Source organism: Phacochoerus africanus, chromosome 9 (genome assembly GCF_016906955.1).
Source record: "Phacochoerus africanus isolate WHEZ1 chromosome 9, ROS_Pafr_v1, whole genome shotgun sequence".
Taxonomy (NCBI): Eukaryota; Metazoa; Chordata; class Mammalia; order Artiodactyla; family Suidae; genus Phacochoerus; species Phacochoerus africanus.
Window position 1 is genome coordinate 53690708 of NC_062552.1, and position 8407 is coordinate 53699114.

Genomic DNA, 8407 nt, shown 5'->3' on the forward strand with positions numbered 1-8407 from the left:
ACCTCCTTCTGTGCCTTGGGTCACTCGCTCTGGAGGATGCCAGCTGCTACGGGGTGAAGTCACTCAGGAAGCTTCTGGGAGGCTCACGTAGAGAGGAGCTGAGGCCTCTTGCCAACAGCCTGGTGAGTGAGCCATCTTGGCAAATGGATCCTCCAGCTCCAATCAGGCCTTCAAAGGACTGCAGCCCCGGACACACAGTTTAACCGCAACCTCATGAGAGAACTCAGGCCAGGAACACCGGCTTAGCCACACTGAGTTAGGCCTTGGACTGAGTTTCCACATCCCACCCTCACAGCACCCATGCAGCAGGCTTTATTATTTCCCCATGCTGCAGTCCAGGAAACCAGGACGTGGCTGAAATGGGATACAACCAAGTCCTCCCATGGGGGTTGGGCTGGAAGAGCTGCCCCATTTCTGCTTACCTGGAGCACTTCAGAAATCCCCTGTTTGGAGTTCCTGTTGTGGCTCCATGGTTGATGCACCTGACTAGTAGCCATGAGGACATGGGTTCAATCCCTGGCCTTGCTCAGTGGGTTAAGGATCCGGTGTTGCCATGAGCTGTGGTGTAGGTTGCAGACATGGCTTGGATCCTGTGTGGCTATGGTATAGGCCGGCAGCTGTAGCTCCAATTGGCCCCCTAGCCTGGGAACCTCCATGTGTTGTGGGCATGGCCTAAAACAAACAAAAAAAGAAACCCCCTATTCTAGGCCACTTGCCCTTGGTCTCTTGTTCCCCAGTTCTTCCTCCACTATGGGGCTCAGCTAAGTACCTTCCAAACCCTCCACCTCCTGGTAGGGCCAGAGGGAATCCTTACTCTCTGGTTCACTAAACCTGTGCCTGCACATAACCCTGCCTGCGCCATCACTCCCCAGCTGACAAGGCACCCTCAGCCTTATCCACAAATACAAACAGTTCCTGGGTGTCACAGGTGCACCTGCAGGCAGTACTTCCAGGAACAGCGATGCTTTGTTAGAAACAAGGCCACCTAGGGCATGATGCAACACCCCCTGGGGGGGGGGGGTTCCCCTCCAAAGTGGCCCCAGGAGAGGCCCCGGCAGCGGCTAGTCCCTACAGGGCTGCTGCCGGAGACACCCACACTGTCTGGGGCCAGGTCTCTCCTGGGGATTTAGGCTTATGCAATTTTTCCTCGAATTTCATTTCCTTTTTCTTTTTGCTCTCTATGTTCATTATTATGTCTGTGTCTAAATTAATATTGTGCAGCTCCTATGTCAGTGGACAAGAAGTAGCTAGGGAGTTCCCACTGTGGCTCAGCGGAAAAGAACCCAACTCGAACCCATGAGGATGAGGGTTTGATCCTTGGCCTTGCTCAGTGGGTTAAGGATCTGGTGTTGTCTTGAGCCACAATGTAGGTCGCAGATTTGGCTCGGATCCCATGTTGCTGTGGCTGTGGTGCAGGCCAGCAGCTATAGCTCCGATGTGACCCCTACCTGGGAACTTTCATATGCCGCGAGTACAGCCCTAAAAAGCAAAAAAAAAAAAAAAAAAAAAGAGAGAAGTAGTTAATAGTTCCCCTCCCAGAAGGGGGAAGATCAGAGCAGGACAGTGGGTTAGGCTGTCACCATTCATTTGAGAACCAGTGACTTTGAAACCGCTTTTAGGAAGGGGAACCATTTTGTCATAGGAAATGAGAACAGGAAGCACTGAAGCCTTTGGTGAGATGGGAGCAGAAAATTCAGCTTAACTTCAGCCCCTCCCTGCCAAGAACATCCCCCCCGCTGCCGTCCCCTGCCTCCAGCTCTGCGGAGAACGGCGAGCAGTTTCAGGATGGCCCCCTCCCCCACTTCGGGAAGCCTAACAAACCAGCATCTGTCAGGGCTTTAGTCCTATTTCTGTACCTTTAGGATTAGCTGCAGGAGGTGCCGCTGTGTGTGCCAGAAGACCTTAAACAACAGAAGTGTAAACAACTTAGATGTCTCTTTTTCTTGCAGGTAAACAAAGCCCAGAGGGAGTAATCAGAGATGCAGGCTCAGATGATCCAGGCGCTGGACCATCTGAGCGGCCTGAACTCACTGTAAGCACCACTCCAGCATCGTAGCCTTGCGCCACCCCCAGCCCCAGGTTCCACCGCGTGGTTCCAAGCCTGCTTCTCTTACATCTGCATTCTAGCTGGAAGGAAGGAGGGAGGGAGGAGGAGTGTGAGGTGACCAACTCTGCTGGCTGGCCCAGGACAGAGGATCACCCGAGATGAGGAGCTTTCTCTGCTAAAGTCAGGAGAGCCTCAGGCAAACAGGGACACGCTGATCACCTAGATGAAGGGTCTGACCTTCCCTTAAGGACACTTTTTGGAAGTCATATATGTTTCTTTTATCTCATTGGCCAAAACTTAGTCACATGGCCCCATTTAGCTGCAAGGGAGGCTGGGAAGTGTTGGTTTATTCTGGGGGCCATATGTTCAATTAAACACTTCATGTAAGAAAAGAAGAAGGGAGTTCCTGTTATGGCTCAGTGGTTAATGAGCCTGACATGAGGTTGCAGGTTCGATCCCCGGCCTCGCTCAGTGGGTTAAGGATCCAGTGTTGCTGTGAGCTGTGGTGTAGGTCGCAGATGCAGCTTGGATCCTGCATTGCTGTGGCTGTGGTGTAGGCTGGCAGCAACAGTTCCAATTAGACCCCTAGCCTCGGAACCCCCATATGCCACGGGAGTAGCCCTAGAAAAGGCAAAAAGACCAAAAAAAAAAAAAAGGAAAGAAAGAAAAAGAAAAAGAAAAAGAAAAGCGGGAGGAATAGCTATTGGAGTTCAACGCTCACCGTCCCTGCTGGCTTCCCTTCCTCATCCCAGCCACTCCCACCCTCTGAACATGTCCTGCTGCTGCAGCATCTCACACAGATAAGGGCTTTTTGCTTGGCTGTGACCTTTATTTTCCTGCTTGGCTGCAGTTAAAATTTCCCTTCAGCAATGTGGCTTCCAGCTATCCTGGGTATCCCCACACCAGCCAGTCCCAAATCCAGACAGCAGACAGGATTGCTGGAGACAGCGCTTCCTAAACTGCCTCAACCAGACTGCCATGCAGGCTGGGCGCTGGGCTTCCTTGTTATTATGATTTTGCTTTTCAGGGCCTCACTCGAGCCATATGGAGGTTTCCAGGCTAGGGGTCGAATCAGATCTGTAGCCACTGGCCTACGCCACAGCCACAGCAATGCCAAATCCAAGCCACATCTGTGACCTACACCCAAGCTCACATCAACACCGGATCCCCGACCCACTGAGCGAGGCCAGGAACTGAACCCATGTCCTCATGGATATTAATCGGGCTCATTACTGCTGAGCTACAATGGGAACACCCTGGGCTTCCTTAATAAAGAGCTTCAAAGGCAAGGCCATCCCAAGGCTTGGGGGCAGGGCAAAGAGGGTCACAGCAACCTTCTCCCCCCACCCCCCACACCCCGCTTCCCTCCTTTCCCTTCCCACCCCTTCCTTCCTCCTCATCAGACATCAGGTACTGAAGGTACCATGATACACAAAATAGACACAGTTCCTGAATCCGAGAGCTTACGGATTAGCCTTTGGAACAAAGGAACACTCCTGTATAACAGGTATGCCAAAGGCCAAGATAGGAACTTTGAGGGAGTGTCACGGGAGGCCTAGAGCAGATTCCCAATCCAGACTCGGAGGTTCAGAGAGTGTCCTAGAACGTATGATCGAGTTTGGTCCTGAGAACCAAGTAGAAGCTGGCTCCTAAGGGATGAGTCGAATGAGCCAGGTAGAAGCGGGGAGAGTTCAAGTACCTAGAGCAGCTTATAGAGGAGCCACCGGGGACGAGAGAATGTGGCCCCTTCAGGGGACTGGAGGCGGCTCAGTGAGGTTGGAGCCAGAAGGGAGGGGCTGTGCTGGAGATGAAATGAGGGGGTCTTCGGGGGCCGGATCACAACCGTCCTCACAAGCAATGAGAAGGGGGCATTTTGCCCGAAAGGCCCACCTGGGCCACCTGCCTCTTAACCACCTAGTTGCCCTTGTACCGCTCAGCCGCGGACCCGGGCTTTCCCTGGATCAGACGCACCATGAACGAGCCTGCTGGGCAGTGGCTGACAGTAGAAGATGAGAGTGTAGCTGGCCCCCTAGGAAGGTACCCACCCCGGTTAGGCCAGAGTTGAAGATGGGCCAGCCCACCCACTGCCACACTGTGAGTGATAGATGTCCCCCTCTGAACTGTGTGCCACCACTGGGGAGTGTAGCCCTCTCCCCTGCTTCCAGACCTGGGCCTGCTTCTCCACGCCCCTCTGTCAGGAAAAGTTCTGACAGCCCATTCTAGCAGGAGATCAGGATGGAGGGTTTGGGGACCCCTCCCCAGCCAGAGACACACATTGGTGGGCATCTGCTCCTGGGGGAAGGGTATATATATAAAACCCCAGTCTAGGGGTCACATGGAACTTTCTGTGCTGGTAGCCACTTGCTGGCTGCTGGGCCTGAGAGCGAACAGTGTGTAAGGACTCCCTGAGGGATCGCAGAGCTGCAATGGTCTGCCATATTAATTCAATTTAAATCGGACGCTAGGTCACCATCCCAAGGGGCTGGTGAAGATATTCAAGCTCACTGCACCTGCGGTGTATGGAAAGTCCCAGGCTAGGGGTCAAATCGGAGCTACAGCTGCCAACCTACACCACAGCCACAGCAACACAGGATCCGAGCCACACCTGTGACCTACACCACAGTGCACGGCAACACTGGATCCTCAACCCACTGAGCAAGGCCAGGGATCAAACTTGCATCCTCATGGATACTAGTCAGATTCATTTCCTCTGAGCCACAGTGGGAGCTCCCACAAAGTGGTGATTTTAAAAGAAGCAGGATAAAGGAGAACTAGTTCTCAAGCAGATCAGCCAGGAAGAGTACAGAGAGTACTGAAGATCTGGAAACCGATTCTCCTAAAATCATCCATGTCTACCTAGCCTTGGGTTACCATTGAAGTTTAAAGACCATTGAAATAAGCAGTGTCATAACAACATTATGAATGAATGTATTTACACTTAATACAACCATTTGAAAGGATACTTATACAGCCATTTAAAAGGAGTAAAATATACCGACAGAAAGAATTCTAAGGCATGTTGTTCAGTGAAAAAAGCAAATGTTAGAAGTATTTTTTAGGGACTTCCTGTTGTGGCTCAGTGGAAATGAATCCAACTAGGAACCACGAGGTTGCAGGTTCCATCCCTGGCCTTGCTCAGTGGGTTAAGGATCCAGCATTGCTGTGAGCTGTGGTGTAGGTCACAGACGAGGCTCAGATCCTGCGTTGCTGTGCAGGATGTGGTGCAGGCCGGCAGTTGTAGCTCCAATATGACCCCTAACCTGGGAACCTCCATATGCCGCAGGTATGGCCCCAAAAAGCAAAAGAAAAAAAAGTATTTTATATATCTATGTGTTTGTATATTTTATATATGTACGTGTCATGTTTTTTACTTGCGTAAAAAGGAGATCTTGAAGAATGCATACCAAACTGTAAACAGCATTTACCTTCTGCAGGGGGTCAGGAGTGTGGGGAAGGTGAAAAGAGATTTTTCATTGCTTGTTCCAGGGTACTCAGGTACTACTTGAATCTTTTACAGTTGAGAATATATTATATCCCTAGTGTAGGAAAAAAGTTAAATAAGTTTAATAATAAAAGGGGAAAAAAACACTTAAAAGAAATTCAAGCTCAGGTATATCATTCAGCTTTCCTCCCTCCACCCCAATGTTTTCTCAAGGTCCCAGGGTCTTAGACAGGACCAGAGCCTTGGGGTGGCCCTTCTGGTCACACCAGTGGCTGCAGGACTGTCCCCAGCCCCAGCCCTATGCTCCCTCAGGTGTGGGGTGCTCGGCCAATTTGGGGTGGCTCTCAGGGTGTGGAAATTCAGGGAAGGGGTGTGCACTCCATGTCTAAGGCCCGCCCTCCCTGGGTGTACCAGGCGGCCTTTCCCTCCAAGGCCTTGTCATCTCCTGAGCCCTGCCCAGAGCCAGAGCATGGGAACCATCCCCAGCCCTCCCCACGGAGTCACACTGTGCCCCTTCCCCTTCTGGGGCAGAAATCTCTCTCTCCCTCCTTTTGGCTCCTAAAGGCCCACCCTTTCTTTCTCTTCTTCCAGGATGTGTCACAGAATCTCCAGAGAGTCAAGGTTATTACAAAAGAGAGCCACTGACTTCCAGAAGCTTCTGTGCTCTGACCACCAAAAATACCCAAAGCAAGGAAATACCAAGGGACTGGCTCCCTGCTTGAGAGAGCCTGGGGAAGGAGTAACACACACTTAATATTTCAATAAATCATCTTTCTTTCTTTTTTTTTTTTTTTTGTCTTTTCAGGGCCACACAGTGGCATATGGAAGTTTCCAGGCTTGGGGTCGAATCAGAGCTGCGGCTGCCGGCTTACACCACAGCCGTGGCATCTCAGGATCCGAGCCACGTTGGGTGACCTACACCGCAGCTCAGGGCAACGCCAGATCCCCTGACCCACTGAGTGAGGCCAGGGATGGAACCTGCGTCCTCACGGATCCTTGTTGGATTCATTACTGCTGAACTACAATCATCTTGCCTCTGCTGCAGGATAAAGGACATGCCTCTCACTGTCACAGGTACTGCTGTTGTCAATCTCACAAACTGCCTGCCTCTCCCACCTGCCCATCTTACCTGGTGACTTTCCCTGACTGGAGCTTCCCTCCCCCAATATCATCCTGGGGTTACCTGGACTCCCCCATCTCAAGCTGCTGCTGTTACTAGCTTTTTTTTTTTTTCCCCCTAGGCCCTCACCCAAAGCATATGGAGGTTCCCAGGCTGGGGTCTAAATGGAGCTGTAGCCGCCAGCCTACACCACAGCCACAGCAGCTCGGGATCCGAGCCACATCTGCAACCAACACCACAGCCACAGCAATGCCAGATCTGAGCCGAGTCTGTGAACTACACCGCAGCTCACGGCAACACGAGGTCCTTAACCCACTGAGCAAGGCCAGGGATCGAACCCACAACCTCATGGTTCCTAGTCAGATTCATTAACCACTGAGCCACGACGGGAACTCCTGTTATTAGCTTTTGATACGTTGTGCTGCAGTAACAGGCAAACTCAGAATCTTAAGAGGTTTATGACCATCAAGATTTCTCTCTCGCTCACAGCATCAGTCCCATTGGGGGTTGCTCTGCCCATGTGTCTTCTTCCTCTTGGGGCCCAGGATGAAAGAGGAAACCATCTCTGACTCATGCTTGGAGGCAGGCTGGCAGGATGGCTCAGAGCATGACCTTGCACTCAAACAGACCCGGGTGAGGAGTTCCTGCTGTGGTGCAGTGAGATCACCCGTGTCTCTGCAGCGACAGGACACGGCCCTGCACAGTGGGTTAAAGGCCAGGGATCGAACTCGCATCCCCCTGGATACTAGCTGGATTCATTACTGCTGAGCCACCATGGGAACTCTGGCTCTGTATTTTATTTTATTTTATTTTATTTTTGCTTTTTAGGGCCGTACCTGTGGCATATGGAGGTTCCCAGGCTAGGGGTCGAATCAGAGCTACAGCCACCGGCCTACACCACAGCCACAGCAACACAGGATCCGAGCCATGTCTGCAATCTACACCACAGCTCACAGCAACGCCAGATCCTTAACCCACTGAGCAAGGCCAGGGATCAAGCCTGCAACCTCATGGTTACCAATCAGATTTGTTTCTGCCTCACCACGACGGGAACTCCTGGCTCTGTATTTTAAAGGGGGGATTAAGTGAGAATTTACAAACTGAATGGGGAGCACCACCTCCTCCCCCTTTGTGCCACTCCATTCCCGGAATTCTCTCTGCCCACTGTACACCCCTCAGGCAGGACACTGGAGCCTTCTTCTTTAGAGAAACATAATGACCCCAGAAAAGAGATCTAAGTACTGACATCTGGGAATTTGCCCAGTGAGATGTCTGATCCTGGCCCAATTACCTGACAGCGAGCCCCACCACTTGATAAGATTTAGCCCTCATAGCCCCAGCATCCAAACAACTCGTCAGGACCTCATTGTTAAGAATGAATGAAAACCAAAGGATCAGCAGGTATTTGAGGAAGGTATGCAGTATGGAAGACAGAAGTCAAAACAAACAAAACAAAAAGGAATGGAGGGGAGTTCCCATCATGGCTCAGCAGAAACAAATCTGACTGGTATCCATGAGGATGCAGGTTTGATCTCTGGCCTTGCTTGGTGGGTTGGGGATCTGGCATTGCCATGAGCTGTGGTGTAGGTCACAGACCCGGCTCAGATCCTGCATTTCTGTGGCTGTGGCTGGCAGCTACAACTCCAATTAGACCCCTAGCCTGGGAACTTCCATAGGCTGCAGGTGCAACCCTAAAAAGCAAAAAAAAAAAAGTAATGGAGGGCCCAGAGACAACACAAATGGACAGAGAAAAATGCCTTAAGCGATTAATATAATCAACAATACAGAGGGGATGGTA